The sequence below is a fragment of the Palaemon carinicauda genome, chromosome 7, assembly GCF_036898095.1.
Source record: "Palaemon carinicauda isolate YSFRI2023 chromosome 7, ASM3689809v2, whole genome shotgun sequence".
Classification (NCBI taxonomy): domain Eukaryota; kingdom Metazoa; phylum Arthropoda; class Malacostraca; order Decapoda; family Palaemonidae; genus Palaemon; species Palaemon carinicauda.
This window is the reverse complement of record NC_090731.1, coordinates 16,601,965-16,618,821: the sequence shown is the minus strand read 5'-3', so window position 1 is coordinate 16,618,821 and position 16,857 is coordinate 16,601,965. Positions and strand designations below refer to the sequence as shown.

General features: G+C 45.1%; 1 long non-coding RNA gene across 1 annotated transcript in view; it reads right to left on the bottom strand.

The window, feature by feature from the left end:
* Positions 1–6,351: 6,351 nt before the first annotated feature.
* LOC137643492 (uncharacterized) overlaps positions 6,352–16,857 on the bottom strand; it is a 45,184-nt gene continuing 34,678 nt past the window's right edge. Inside the window, exon 4 of the long non-coding RNA XR_011044963.1 lies at positions 6,352–7,017. This is a non-coding gene — a long non-coding RNA (uncharacterized lncRNA). The remainder of the gene's footprint in view (positions 7,018–16,857) is intronic.

Sequence of the window (16,857 nt, the reverse complement as noted above, 5' to 3'; positions counted from 1 at the left end):
GTGTTTGTGTCACTTCAAATGCTATCAATTATCTATAAGTAAGAATTTAAGTAGCATAAAAATGTTATCCCAAATGTGCTCAGAAGAATAGCAAACTTACAAGCATTGTGGTCAAATCAAATTAGAATTAAATGGCACACAATTGAAAATCATATAAAATGATATTTTAATTATAAAATAAATTTTTGAATATACTTACCCGGTGAATATATAATAGCTGCTGCTCAGCGGCTCGACAGAAAACACACTCAAAAATTCGCGAGCGATCGCTATGAAGGTTGCGGGTGTGCCCACCAGCGCCAACTATCGGCCAGATACCACACATGCATGTAAACAAACCCTTCAATTCTTCTCGTCCCGCTGCGTCTCTATTGGGGAGGAAGGGAGGTCCTTTAATTTATATATTCACCGGGTAAGTATATTCAAAAATTTATTTTGTAATTAAAATATCATTTTTAAATATTTAACTTAGCCGGTGAATATATAATAGCTGATTCACACCCAAGGCGGTGGGTAGAGACCAGAGTTAATTAAGTTTACAGCGTATATGCTAAGAGTTTTTGACAGTTATCAATATAACAAAACCAAAATATATAGGTACCTGGTAAGGAAGTTGACTTAGACGATTACTCTGCCTTGTAAGTCTGTCTTCCTCACGAAGCCCAGCGATCCTCTTAGGATGCTGAAGGACTCCCTGGAGCTGAAGTATGAAGGGTTGCAACCCATACTAACAGGACCTCATCAAACCCCTAATCTGGGCGCTCTCAAGAAATGACTTTGACCACCCGCCAAATCAACCAGGATGCGAAAGGCTTCTTAGCCTTCCGTACAACCCATAAAAAACAATATTAAAAACATTTCAAGAGACAGATTAAAAAGGATATTGGAATTAGGGAAGTGTAGTGGTAGAACCCTCACCCACTACTGCACTCGCTGCAACGAATGGACCCAGTGTGTAGCAGTCCTTGTAAAGAGTCTGGACATCTTTCAAGTAAAATGACGCGAACACTGACTTGCTTCTCCAAAAAGTCGCGTCCATGATACTTTGCAGAGATCTATTTTGCTTGAAGGCCACGGAGGTTGCTATAGCTCTAATTTCGTGCGTCTTAACCTTAAGCAAAGATCGGTCTTCCTCATTCAAGTGGGAATGAGCTTCTCGTATCAAAAATCTGATAAAATATGACAAAGCATTCTTTGACATAGGCAAGGATGGTTTCTTAACTGAACACCATAACGCCTCAGATTTACCTCGTAATGGCTTAGTACGAGCTAAATAGAACTTAAGAGCTCTAACAGGACATAACACTCTTTCCAGTTCGTTGCCTACGATCTCTGATAAGCAAGGAATATCAAAAGATTTAGGCCAAGGACGAGAAGGCAGTTCATTTTTGGCCAGGAAACCAAGTTGAAGAGAACAAGTGGCTTTTTCTGTAGAAAAGCCGATGTTCTTACTGAAGGCATGAAGTTCACTGACTTTTAGCCGAGGCCAAGCACACCAGGAAAAGAGTCTTAAGAGTGAGATCCTTCAGGGAGGCTGAATGTAATGGCTCAAACCTGTCTGACATGAGGAACCTTAGGACCACGTCTAAGTTCCATCCAGGAGTAGCCAAACGACGTTCCTTAGAGGTTTCAAAAGACTTAAGGAGATCTTGTAGATCTTTATTGTTGGAAAGATCTAAGCCTCTATGCCGAAAGACCGAAGCCAACATGCTCCTGTAGCCCTTGTTCGTGGTAGCTGAAAGGGAGCGAACTTTTCTCAGGTGTAAGAGAAAATCAGCGATTTGGGCTACAGAGGTACTGGACGAGGATACAGATGCTGACTTGCACCAGTCTCGGAAGACTTCCAACTTCGACTGGTATACTCTAATGGTAGAAGCTCTCCTCGCTCTTGCAATCGCACTGGCTGCCTCCTTCGAAAAGCCTCGAGCTCTAGAGAGTCTTTCGATAGTCTGAAGGCAGTCAGACGAAGAGCGGGGAGGCTTTGGTGTACATTCTTTACGTGGGGCTGACGTAACAGATCTACTCTTAGAGGAAGACTCCTTGGAAAGTCTACCAGCCATCGAAGTACCTCGGTGAACCATTCTCTCGCGGGCCAGAGGGGAGCAACTAACGTCAACCTTGTCCCTTCGTGAGAGGCGAACTTCTGCAGTACCTAGTTGGCAATCTTGAATGGTGGGAATGCATATAGGTCCAGATGAGACCAATCTAGAAGAAATGCGTCTATGTGTATTGCTGCTGGGTCTGGGACTGGAGAGCAATAGATTGGAAGTCTCTTGGTCATCGAGGTTGCAAAGAGGTCTATGGTGGGTTGACCCCAAGTCGCCCAAAGACTCTTGCACACGTCCTTGTGGAGGGTCCATTCCGTAGGAATTACCTGACCCCTCCGACTGAGGCAGTCTGCTAAGACGTTCAAGTCGCCCTGGATAAACCTCGTTAACAGGGAGATGCCTCGATCTCTTGACCAAATGAGCAGGTCCCTTGCGATCTCGTACAGCGTCAGGGAGTGGGTGCCTCCTTGCTTGGAAATGTATGCCAAGGCTGTGGTATTGTCGGAGTTGATCTCTACCACTTTGTTTCGAAGGAGACTCTCAAAGTTCATCAAGGCCAGGTGGACTGCCAAAAGCTCCTTGCCGTTGATGTGCATGCTCCTCTGACTTGAGGTCCACAGACCTGAGCATTCCCGACCGTCCAGGGTCGCACCCCAACCCAAATCCGACGCGTCTGAGAATAGTAAGTGGTTTGGGTTCTGAACTGCTAGGGAAAGTCCCTCTCTCAGACTGATATTGTCGTTCCACCAATTAAGGCATGCCTTTACTGGTTCGGAGATCGGGATTGAGACCGTCTCTAACGTCTTGTCCTTTTTCCAGTGAAAGGCTAGATGGAACTGGAGAGGTCGAAGGTGTAGCCTTCCTAGCGAGACAAACTGCTCCAGGGATGATAGAGTTCCTACTAGACTCATCCAATTCCTGACTGAGCATCGTTCTCTCTTCAACATCAGTTGGACTTTGAGCAGGGCTTGCTCTATTCGGGGGGCAGACGGAAAAGCCCAAAAAACTGGACTGCGAATCTCCATCCCTAAATACAGTATAGTTTGGGATGGAATCAGCTGGGACTTTTCTAGGTTGACCAAAAGTCCCAATTCCTTGGTCAGATCCAATGTCCAATGAAGATCCTGCAGACAGCGATGACTGGACGAGGCTCTGAGAAGCCAGTCGTCCAAGTACAGGGAGGCTCGGATTCCCGATAAATGGAGGAATTTTGCTACATTCCTCATAAGCCTCGTAAACACGAGAGGAGCAGGACTTAGGCCAAAGCACAGGGCCCGAAACTGGTATACCACATTGTTGAAAACAAACCTCAGAAACGGTTGGGAATCTGGGTGTATGGGGATGTGGAAGTATGCGTCTCTTAGGTCGAGAGAGACCATCCAGTCTCCCTTTCTGACCGCTGCTAAGACTGATTTCGTGGTCTCCATGGTGAACTTTGTCTTCGTAACAAAGACGTTGAGTGCACTGACGTCTAGCACCGGTCTCCAACCTCCTGTCTTCTTCGGTACTAGGAAGAGACGGTTGTAAAACCCCGGTGATTGAAGGTCCGAGACTTTCACCACCGCTCCCTTCTCTAGCAAAAGAGACACTTCTAGGTTCAGGGCTTGTCTCTTTGACTCCTCTCGGTACCTGGGAGAGAGGTCGATGGGGGAAGTCGCTAGAGGAGGTTTGCGTACAAATGGAATTTTGTACCCCTCTCTGAACAACCTCACAGATTGTTGGTCTGCACCCCTCTTCTCCCAGGCCTGCCAGAAGTTCTTCAGTCTGGCTCCTACTGCTGTCTGAGGCTGCGGGCAGTCAGACTCTGCCACGTGAGGACTTGGCTCCTCTCTTTCCCTCGGCACGAGTACTTCCCCTGCTGGGAGCTCTGCCACGAAAGGGCGGAATAAATCTGGACGCCGGAGTGTCTATCCTAGGTCTAGCAGAAAAGGATGTCGAAGGAGTCCCTTTGCGAGCAGAGGACGCCACCAAGTCATGGGTGTCCTTCTGCACGAGTGAAGAAGCTATGTCCTTAACCAATTGTTGCGGGAACAAAAACTTTGATAAGGGAGCAAAGAGCAGTTCAGATCTCTGACAGGGAGTAACTCCTGCCGACAGAAAAGAGCAAAGGGACTCTCGCTTCTTTAAGACTCCCGACGTAAAAGAGGAGGAGAGCTCATTGGAACCATCGCGAATGGCTTTATCCATACAGGACATAATCAGTAAGGAGACATCTCTATCAGCCGATGAGATTTTCCTACTTAAGGCTCCCAAACACCAGTCAAGGAAATTGAAAACTTCAAAGGCTCTGTAAATGCCTTTCAGCAGATGGTCAAGGTCCGAGGAGGACCAACTAATCTTCGAGCGTCTCATGGCTAAGCGGCGGGGAGAGTCTACAAGGCTTGAGAAGTCACCCTGTGCAGAGGCAGGGACTCCCAAGCCGAGAACTTCTCCCGTGGAATACCAGACGCTCGATCTAGACGAGAGTTTAGACGGAGGGAAGGCAAAGGCCGTCTTCCCCAAACTCCTCTTGGTTTCCAACCAGTCGCCTAAAAGCCGTAAAGCTCTCTTGGAAGAGCGAGAGAGCACAAGTTTTGTAAAGGCTGGCATGTTAGCAGGTACGCCTAGAACAAACTCAGACGGCGGCGAACGAGGAGCAACAGCGACGAAGTGATCGGGAAACAACTCCTTAAAAATTAACATGACTTTCTTAAAGTCCATTGATGGAGGAACTGTTCTGGGTTCGTCTACATCCGAAGGATGATCATCATGCTGAGGGTCAGCAACGTCCTCATCTGAAGGATCCTCATCTGACAACTGCTGAGAAACAAGCAAAGGGGTTGGCAATGCTTGACACGCAGCGTCCACACGCACTGGTGCATTAGTAGCGGACCAGGACGCAACGTCATGTAACTGCTTAACAGTCTGTGAACTGTCAACAACAACAGGTGCGGGAGGACGCTCGGCGTCCACTCGAGACTGTTTTGACTGCCTAGTCTGAGCAGTCAAAACAACTCTAGACTGCGGTGGTTGACGCTCAGCGTCAAAACAAGTCAACTCCGCTGGTTGGCGAACGTCCTGAACGTCAACAGGAGCATTAGGAAGTGGCCTAACGTCCAAATGCGGCTGAAAATCAACACGTGACCGCATCGAGTGAGGCTCTACATATCGTGACTGACGTGACTTAGCTACGCCAACGTCAACAGGACGCACAAAGGTTCGTTTGGGCGGCTGAAGGCCAGGATCTCGATGAGATAAACGGCTAGGCTCATCGTGAACCTTATCGGCAGAATAGTCTTCCATAAGGGAGGCGAGCTTAGTCTGCATGTCCTGCAGTATAACCCATTTAGGGGCCACGGGAATGGGTGCGGTAAACGACGGGGTTAACGTCTGAGACGGCACAACCTTGCCTACACCAAGACTCTCTGAGCCTGTGTAACGTTGCTGCTTAGGCGGCGAGCAGTCATCCGATGACTGCAACGGGTCAGAACTGTCCCAATGACTACATCCGGGCGCTGGACCTGTCCTGAAGGGACCAACTTTCGCTTAAGGGGCCTAGAAACCTCGCTCCACGGTTTCTTATGCGAAAAGCCTTCGGATGACGAGGAGAAAATGGGCTCTCTCGTCTTATGGTAGGGGCGATCTTGGTGAGATACGCCTGATACCATAAAGGGAACGTCTGTTCGCTGATCAAGGCCTCTCGAACCCATAAGTCGTACGACATTACTTCTCCCCTGGGCTTGGGAGCTTGCAAGAGGTCTCGGACTAGGTGAACGACAGGCACGAACAGACGAACCCTCGGTCGCAACACTGTTCACAACACTTTGCGCACTAATCACTTTCCCACTATTTTCTGCTGTGGCACTCTGACACTTAAGCTCTTTAACGTCAGCCATGAGTTGATTACGATCAGTTGCTAACGCTTCAACTCTTTCACCCAAGGCATGAATAGCACGTAACATGTCTTGCATAGATGGTTCCTGAGTGCCAGAAGGGGGGTTAGGTACAACCACTACAGGGGAAGGATTAGGGTCAGGGGCATGTGGAGAGGAAAAATCTACTGACCTAGAGGAACTCCTCCTTACCCTATCTCTCTCTAGCCTACGAGCATACTTATCGTATTCGAGCCAATCGAATTCCGAAAGGCCCACGCATTCCTCACACCGATCTCCTAATTGACAGGTTTTACCCCGACAATTAGAACACACAGTATGTGGATCGAAAGAGGCCTTTGGAAGACGCCTATTACAGTCCCTAGCATTACACTTTTGAGTGTGTTTTCTGTCGAGCCGCTGAGCAGCAGCTATTATATATTCACCGGCTAAGTTAAATATTTAAAACTTCTCCTATAGACCTGATAAAACAAGACATTACCAACGTTCTAATATCTTGTATAAATACGAAAAGTAAATTTTTCATTTGATGACAATACATTAGTGAAAGGAAGATCTAATAGTGAGGCTTCTAGTAAATAAAGTATCACACAAGATAGCAAAAGAGTGATGGCGATCAAAGTTGCTGAAGCGCAACTTTGCAATATTTCAAATTGTAAATAAAGTATAACTTAATTTTACGCATTGGTCTTTGTTGAAATTTTCAAATGAAAAAACCGACAATAGCATTTATGATAGTTAAGACTTAATCAATATACAGTAATGTCTAATGAACTCTATTGCACAGATGTCAACAGATTTTAGGATTTATATGAAAATATTAGTTTTGTAGTTGAACTCTAACAGCTAACTTTGGCAGATTAATTAGACAATATTAGGGTAATTAGAGCCTCACTGTAAACAGATCTACACAAGAATATTAAAAACGATTAATTCCACACACACTTAAAACCATGGCATGTATTTTTCTTCATTGAAGTAACTGATCTTAAAATTCCACTTTTGCAGAAGGACAGAAGTTTTCTTGTGATCATGGACATCACAATTACATCTGTCGTCAGTCATTTGCTAATCTCAAGCAGGCGACCAACTGTACCCTGAAAATATATTTCCAGAATTATTCCTCTTACAATTTAGGACAAATAAGATGCTTTGATGGGTGAACTGAAACATACATATATCAAAATATCATGAAAAATGATATTTTAATTATAAAATAAATTTTTGAATATACTTACCCGGTGAATATATAATAGCTGCAACTCTGTTGCTCGACAGACACATACGTAAAAAACTCGCGAGCGATCGCTATGCAGGTTGCGGGTGTGCCCACCAGCGCCAACTGTCGGCCAGATACCACTCTCGGATGTAAACAAAACCTTCAATTTCTTCTCATCCCACTGCGTCTCTATTGGGGAGGAAGGGAGGGTCGTTTAATTTATATATTCACCGGGTAAGTATATTCAAAAATTTATTTTATAATTAAAATATCATTTTTAAATATTTAACTTAGCCGGTGAATATATAATAGCTGATTCACACCCAAGGAGGTGGGTAGAGACCAGAGTTAAATATGTTTACATCGTATAAGCTAAGAGTTTTTTTTTTTTTTTCATTTTGACAGTTATCAATATAACAAAACCAAAATAAATAGGTACCTGGTAAGGAAGTCGACTTAGACGATTACTCTGCCTTGTAAGTACGTCTTCCTTACGAAGCCCAGCGATCCTCTTAGGATGCTGACAGACTCCCAGGAGCTGAAGTATCAAGGGCTGCAACCCATACAACAGGACCTCATCAAACCCCTAATCTGGGCGCTCTCAAGAAATGACTTTGACCACCCGCCAAATCAACCAGGATGCGAAAGGCTTCTTAGCCTTCCAGACAACCCATAAAAACAACATTAAAAAACAATTCAAGAGACAGATTAAAAGGATATGGAATTAGGGAATTGTAGTGGTTGAGCCCTCACCCACTACTGCACTCGCTGCTACGAATGGTCCCAGTGTGTAGCAGTTCTCGTAAAGAGTCTGGACATCTTTCAAGTAAAATGACGCGAACACTGACTTGCTTCTCCAATAGGTTGCGTCCATGATACTTTGCAGAGATCTATTTTGCTTAAAGGCCACGGAAGTTGCTACAGCTCTAACCTCGTGCGTCTTAACCTTAAGCAAAGATCGGTCTTCCTCACTCAAGTGTGAATGAGCTTCTCGTATTAACAATCTGATAAAATATGACAAAGCATTCTTTGACATAGGCAAGGATGGTTTCTTAACCGAACACCATAACGCTTCAGATTGGCCTCGTAAAGGTTTAGTACGAGTTAAGTAGAACTTAAGAGCTCTAACAGGGCATAATACTCTTTCTAGTTCATTGCCTATGATCTCCGATAAGCTAGGAATATCGAAAGATTTAGGCCAAGGACGAGAAGGTAGCTCATTCTTGGCTAGGAAACCAAGCTGCAGAGAACAAGTAGCTTTTTCTGACGAAAACCCGATGTTCTTGCTGAAGGCATGAAGCTCACTGACTCTTTTAGCCGAGGCCAAGCATACCAGGAAAAGAGTCTTAAGAGTGAGATCTTTCAGGGAGGCTGAATGTAAAGGCTCAAACCTGTCTGACATGAGGAATCTTAGGACCACGTCTAAATTCCACCCAGGTGTAGCCAAACGACGTTCCTTAGAGGTTTCAAAAGACTTAAGGAGGTCTTGTAGATCTTTATTGTTGGAAAGATCTAAGCCTCTATGCCGGAAGACCGAGGCCAACATGCTTCTGTAGCCCTTGATCGTAGGAGCTGAAAGGGAGCGAACTTTTCTCAGGTATAAGAGAAAATCAGCTATTTGGGCTACAGAGGTACTGGACGAGGATACGGAAACTGACTTGCACCAGTCTCGGAAGACTTCCCACTTCGATTGGTAAACTCTAATGGTAGACGCTCTCCTCGCTCTAGCAATCGCACTGGCTGCCTCCTTCGAAAAGCCTCTAGCTCTCGAGAGTCTTTCGATAGTCTGAAGGCAGTCAGACGAAGAGCGTGGAGGCTTTGGTGTACCTTCTTTACGTGTGGCTGACGTAGAAGGTCTACTCTTAGAGGAAGACTTCTGGGAACGTCTACCAGCCATCGAAGTACCTCGGTGAACCATTCTCTCGCGGGCCAGAGGGGAGCAACTAACGTCAACCTTGTCCCTTCGTGAGAGGCGAATTTCTGTAGTACCTTGTTGACAATCTTGAATGGTGGGAATGCGTAAAGATCTAGGTGTGACCAATCTAGGAGAAAGGCATCTATATGTATTGCTGCTGGGTCTGGGACTGGAGAGCAATAGATTGGAAGCCTCTTGGTCAGCGAGGTTGCAAAGATATCTATGGTGGGTTGACCCCAAGCCGCCCAAAGTCTCTTGCACACATCCTTGTGGAGGGTCCATTCGGTTGGAATTACTTGACCTTTCCGACTGAGACAATCCGCTAGGACGTTCAAGTCGCCCTGGATGAACCTCGTTACTAGGGAGATGCCTCGATCTTCTGACCAGATGAGCAGGTCCCTTGCGATCTCGTACAGAGTCAATGAGTGGGTACCTCCCTGTTTGGAAATGTACGCCAAGGCCGTGGTGTTGTCCGAGTTGACCTCCACCACCTTGCCTCGAAGGAGATTCTCGAAGCTTATCAAGGCCAGATGAACCGCCAAAAGCTCCTTGCTGTTGATATGCATGCTCCTCTGACTCGAGTTCCACAGACCTGAGCATTCCCGACCGTCCAGCGTCGCGCCCCAGCCCAAGTCCGATGCGTCCGAGAAGAGAACGTGGTTGGGTTTCTGAACTGCCAGGGGAAGACCCTCTCGTAGGCTGATATTGTCCTTCCACCAAGTCAGACAAGTCTTTATCTTTTCGGAAATCGGGATCGAGACCACCTCTAGCGTCTTGTCCTTTTTCCAGTGAAAAGCCAGATGGAATTGTAGAGGTCGGAGGTGTAGCCTTCCTAGCGAGACAAATTGCTCCAGGGATGACAGCGTTCCTACCAGACTCATCCAAAGCCTGACTGAGCAGCGTTCTTTTTTCAACATCTTCTGGATGACGAGCAGGGCTTGATCTATTCTGGGGGCCGACGGAAAAGCCCGAAAAACTTGACTGTGAATCTCCATCCCTAAATACAGAATAGTTTGGGATGGGACCAGCTGTGACTTTTCCAAGTTGACTAGGAGTCCCAATTCCTTGGTCAGATCTAGAGTCCAATTGAGATCCTTCAGACAGCGATGACTGGAAGAGGCTCTGAGAAGCCAGTCGTCCAAATAAAGGGAGGCTCGGATGTCCGATAAATGGAGGAATTTTGCCACATTCCTCATAAGCCTCGTAAACACGAGAGGAGCTGTGCTTAGGCCAAAGCACAGGGCCCGAAACTGGTACACCACATCGTCGAAGACGAATCTCAGAAAAGGTTGGGAGTCTGAGTGTATGGGGATGTGGAAGTAAGCGTCCCTTAGGTCTAGAGAGACCATCCAGTCTCCCTTTCTGACCGCTGCTAGGACTGACTTTGTGGTCTCCATGGTAAACTTCGTCTTTGTGACAAAGACATTCAGAGCACTGACGTCTAGCACCGGTCTCCAACCTCCTGTCTTCTTTGATACTAGGAAGAGACGGTTGTAAAACCCCGGTGATTGAAGGTCCGAGACTTTGACCACCGCTCCCTTCTCTAGCAAAAGAGACACTTCCAGTTTCAGGGCTTGTCTCTTTTCTTCCTCTCGGTACCTGGGAGAGAGATCGATGGGGAACGTCGCTAGAGGAGGTCTGCGTACAAAAGGGATTTTGTACCCCTCTCTGAGCAACCTCACAGATTGTTGATCTGCGCCTCTCTTCTCCCAGGCTTGCCAGAAGTTCTTGAGTCTGGCACCTACTGCTGTCTGAAGTTGCGGGCAGTCAGACTCTGCCCTTAGAGGACTTGGATCCTTTCCTCTTTCCTCTCTTCCCTTCGGCACGAGCACCTCCCCTGCTGGAGGCTCTGCCACGAAAGGGCGGGATAAACCTGGACGCTGGAGTGTCTATCCTAGGTCTAGCAGACAAGGCAGGCAAAGGGGGAGCTTTGCGAGCCGAGGACGCAACTAAATCGTGGGTGTCCTTCAGCACTAAAGACAAGGCAATTTCCTTAACCAAGACTTCAGGAAACAAGCACTTAGACAAGGGCGCAAAGAGTAGCTCAGATCTTTGGCATGGCGTCACTCCTGCTGACAGAAAAGAGCAAAGAGACTCTCGTTTCTTAAGGACTCCGGACGTGAATGAAGCGGCAAGCTCGTTGGACCCATCGCGGACGGCCTTGTCCATGCAGGACATAATGAGTAAGGAAACATCCCTATCGGCAGATGAGATTTTCCTACTCAGGGCTCCCAAACACCAGTCCAGGAAGTTAAAGACTTCAAACGCCCTAAATATGCCTTTAAGAAGGTGGTCCAGGTCCGAGGGTGACCAACTAATCTTCGAGCGTCTCATGGCAAGGCGGCGGGGAGAGTCTACAAGACTTGAGAAGTCGCCCTGGGCAGAGGCAGGAACTCCCAAGCCGAGAACTTCTCCCGTGGCATACCAGACGCTCGATCTAGACGAGAGTTTAGATGGGGGGAAGGCAAATGCCGTCTTCCCTAAACTCCTCTTGGTCTCTAACCAATCGCCTAACAGCCGTAAAGCTCTCTTGGATGAACGAGAGAGAACGAGTTTCGTAAAGGCAGGCATGGTAGCAGGAACGCCTAAGACAAACTCGGACGGCGGCGAACGAGGAGCCACAGAAATAAAGTGATCAGGGAACAACTCTTTAAAAACAACCATGACTTTTCTAAAGTCCAAGGATGGTTGAACTGCTTTAGGCTCATCTAATTCTGAAGGCTGATCCTCAGGCTGTGGTTCAGCAACATCCTCATCTGACAGTTCCTCATCCGATAACTAATGAGAAAACGGCAAAGGTGTAGGCAACGTTTGACTCGCAGAGTCCGGTCGCACTGGTGCATACGTGACGGAGCCGGACGCAGCGTCCTGGAACTGCTGAACAGTCTGGGAACTGTCAACAACAACAGGTGCGCGAGGACGCACAGCGTCCACCCGAGACTGTTTAGACCGTCTGGGTTGTGCAGTCAACACCATACCGGGTTGCGGAGGTTGACGCACCGCGTCAAAACAAGTCAACTCTGATGGTTGATGAACGTCCTGAACGTCACCAATCGCATCAGTGCGTTGCCTAACGTCAACGTGCGGCTGGAAATCCACACTGGGTCGCATCGGTGGAGGTACCACCCCAACTGGTTGAGGCGAGAAAGCTACATCCACGTCAACAGGACGCACAACAGAACGCTTGGATGGCTGATGGCCAGTAGGTTCAACGGAAACCTTCTCAGCGTTGTAGTCCTCCATCAAGGACGCAAGCTTAGACTGCATGTCTTGCAGTAACACCCATTTAGGGTCTACGGAAGCAGGTGCGGTAACAGACGGGGTTAGCGAATGAGACGGCACAACTTTGCCTCTCTTAGGCGCCGAACAGTCATCAGATGACGGCAACGGGTCCGAACTGTCCCAGTGGCTACATCCGGGACGTTGGACTTGTCCTGAAAGGACCGACTTACGTTTTAAAGGTCTAGAGACCTTGGTCCAAGGTTTCTTACGTGAAACACCTTCGGACGACGAGGTAAAAATGGGCTCTCTCGTCTTATGGTAGGGGCGATCTTGACGAGATACGCCTGATACCAAAGAGGGAACGTCTGTTCGCTGATCAAGGCCTCTCGAACCCATAAGTCGTACGACATTGCTTCTCCCCTGGGCTTGGGAGCTTGCAAGAGATCCCGGACTAGGTGGACGACAGGCACGAACAGACGAACCCTCGGTCGCAACACTGTTCACAACACTTTGCGTAACACTAGGCACTTTGACACTTTCCGCCGTGGAACTTTGGCACTTGAGTTCCTTCACGTCCGCCATGAGTTGATTCCGGTCACTTGCTAAAGCCTCAACTCTCTCCCCCAAGGCATGAATAGCACGCATCATGTCTTGCATAGACGGTTCCTGAGTGCTAGGAGGGGGGTTAGGAACAACCACTACAGGGGAAGGATTAGGTTCAGGGGCATGTGGAGAGGAAAAATCTACAGACCTAGAAGAACTTCTCCTTACCCTATCTCTCTCTAGTCTGCGTGTATATTTATCAAATTCGATCCAATCGAATTCCGAAAGGCCCACGCATTCCTCACACCGATCTCCCAATTGACAGGTTTTACCCCGACAATTGGAACAAACAGTGTGAGGGTCGAGAGAAGCCTTTGGAAGACGCCTCTTACAGTCCCTAGCATTACATTTTCGAAACTTGGGAACTTGAGAAGGGTCAGCCATTTTGAATTAGTCAAGAGAAAATTCCAAAAAACGATCTAAGTCATCAACAATTAATCCGATTCAAAAAAGAGTTCAAGGATTTATTTGAAGAAAAACACCTGTACTGCGAAAGCTCAAACCAAATTAAAGTACTTCACCAAATATGATGGGAAAAACTCCAGGTTCTACAGCGAGTAAAAGTACGTCTTGTCGACACGTCGACAGAGAAGAAATTAAAGGTTTTGTTTACATCCGAGAGTGGTATCAGGCCGACAGTTGGCGCTGGTGGGCACACCCGCAACCTGCATAGCGATCGCTCGCGAGTTTTTTATGTATGTGTCTGTCGAGCAACAGAGTTGCAGCTATTATATATTCACCGGCTAAGTTAAATATTTAAAACTGCTCTTAGATGAGATTATAGCAAAAATAATATTTTCCTCTTCATAGCTATTCTTTCATTTAATAAAAATAGAAAAAAGTACCCATTTGTTCGATAAATTCAATCTATAAAATATTTCTAATGTGATCTCAATGAATAATTTATATTTTATATAAACAAAACAATTTGATTCCTGAGTTTGGTAAAATCAGTATTCTTAGATGGAAACTACTGTAGCTTTAAAAAATGGAAAATAGGTTATCAATTATGTACAAAATTGTCAAGAAATTATAAGAAACCTTTCGAGTAATTGGATGAATAAAATTTAGAATATTAGAAAACTCAAGACCTCAATATGGAAGTACAGTAATTGATTTATTAATATCAAGTAATTAATCATTATATCCCCTATTATTCTTTTTTTCAAATTGGCTAACAAATTAGTAAAAATATTTAATTTACAAAAGATCAGAGTTATAGAAATGTTAAATGTCATTATTCAACCGAGTGGTTTACGTATAGAAATGTTAAATTTCATTATTAAACTGATTGGTTTATGTAACTTTATATACATAATAACAACTTTCAACCATCAAACCTCCTAATCACTTGCAAGATTTACTTCAAAGTAGATCGCATTTATGTCAATTTAAAATTGTAAGAAAAAAAAGATCGCGTGTAGTTATACTCCTTATCTAGAATGGTTGCTCACTTCTACGATCAAAAATTTTGAAAGAAACTTGTATACAACTCGTATAATTAGCTTTATTTTGTATACACAACTAATAGCTGATTTACTGAAACCTGAAATATGGTACTTTTATCATATAACCTTTGTAAGATTTTTTTTTTTCATAGATATTTTTGCTTACTCTAAAAAATTCCTCTTTCAACTAATATTACCAATTTCCAACTATTCCTAAACATAGTTTGTCATTCATCATTTGATGACATTCTCAGAAATTACCAGGAAATTTTATAAGGTATATTCTAGTCAAGCATAACATTCAACAGGAAAACCCCAAATATACCTATAAAACAGATTTAATCATATAGAATTTTTACCATTAAGGATGATTCTATTCAACAGAACCCCTATTTAATTCTATTCCTTAATTATGTTTTGATTTACTTGCCCCGGAATTACAAGCTTAGTATTGTCTTATCAGTAAAGCTGAACTAGAAATCACACAGTACTTACAAACAGATACCATGATTACTGTTTTTAGACAAACCTGGGAATATAACTTTCTGACCTTTACTTTTTTATATAAAAATGTTATTTTCCTTAGTAAAATAAATTTTTGAATATACTTACCCGATGATCATGTAGCTGTCAACTCTGTTGCCCGACAGAAATCTAAGGTCGGGATACGCCAGCGATCGCTATACAGGTGGGGGTGTACACAACAGCGCCATCTGTGAGCAGGTACTCAAGTACTTCTTGTCAACAAGAACTCAATTTTCTCCTCGGTCCACTGGTTCTCTATGGGGAGGAAGGGAGGGTCCTTAAATTCATGATCATCGGGTAAGTATATTCAAAAATTTATTTTACTAAGGAAAATAACATTTTTCAATATTAATCTTACCCGATGATCATGTAGCTGATTCACACCCAGGGTGGTGGGTGGAGACCAGCATACATGTTAACATTAGAAGCTAAGTATCCCGTATCTTATTTTAGCAGTTATTCAAAATAACAAACATAAAATAAATAAGTACCTGGTAAGGAAGTCGACTTGAACCATTACTCTGCCTTTTTAAGTACGTCTTCCTTACTGAGCCTAGCGATCCTCTTAGGATGCTGAGCGACTCTTAGGTGCTGAAGTATGAAGGGCTGCAACCCATACTAAAGGACCTCATCACAACCTCTAATCTAGGCGCTTCTCAAGAAAGAATTTGACCACCCGCCAAATCAACCAGGATGCGGAAGGCTTCTTAGCCTTCCGGACAACCCAGAAATATTTCAAGAGAAAGATTAAAAAGGTTCTGGAATTAGGGAATTGTAGTGGTGGAGCCCCAACCACTACTGCACTCGTTGCTACGAATGGTCCCAGAGTGTAGCAGTTCTCGTAAAGAGACTGGACATTCTTAAGATAAAAGACGCGAACACTGATTAGCTTTTCCAAAAGGTTGCGTCGAAAATATTTTGCAGAGATCTATTTTGTTAAAGGTCACGGAAGTTGTGACAGCTCTAACTTCGTGTGTCCTTACCTTCAGCCAAGCTTGGTCTTCCTCATTCAGAAGGGAATGAGCTTCTCGTATTAACAGTCTGAAAATAATAGGATAAAGAATTCTCTGACATAGGCAAAGATGAATTCTTAACTGAACACCATAAAGCTTCAGACGGGCCTCGTAAAGGTTTTTAAAATAGAACTTAAGAGCTCTTACAGGACATAATACTCTTTCTAGTTCATTTCCAACCATACGATAAGTTTGGAATAACGAACGATATTGGTCAAGGCCGAGAAGGCAGCTCGTGTTTGGCTAGAAAACCAAGATGTAGAACATGTAGCCGTTTCGGATGAAAAATCCGATGTTCTTGCTGAAGGCATGAATCTCACTGACTCTTTTAGCTGTGGTTAAGCATATCAGGAAAAGAGTCTTAAAGGTGAGATCTTTCAGGGAGGCTGATTGAAGTGGTTCGAACCTGTCTAACATAAGGAATCTTAGAACCACGTCTAAATTCCAACCAGGTGTAACCAAACGACGCTCCTTCGTGGTCTCAAAAGACTTAAGGAGGTCCTGTAGATCTTTATTGTTGGAAAGATCTAAGCCTCTGTGACGGAAGACTGATGCCAACATGCTTCTGTAACCCTTGAAAGTGGGAGCTGAAAGAGATCGCTCTTTCCTCAGATATAAGAGGAAGTCAGCTATTTGAGTTACAGAGGTACTGGTCGAGGATACGGATACTGACTTGCACCAGTTTAGGAAGATTTCCCACTTCGATTGGTAGACTCTAAGGGTGGATGTTCTCCTTGCTCTAACAATCGCTCTGGTTGCCTCCTTCGAAAAACCTCTAGTTCTCGAGAGTCTTTCGATACTCTGAAGGCAGTGAGACGAAGAGCGTGGAGGCCTTGGAGTACCTTCTTACGCGTGGCAGATGTAGCAGGTCCACCCTTAGGGGAAGAGTTCTGGGAACGTCTACTAGCCATCGAAGTACCTCGGTAAGTTATTCTCTCGCGGGCCAGAGGGAAGCAACTAGTGTCAACTTTGTCCCATCGTGAGAGGCGAAC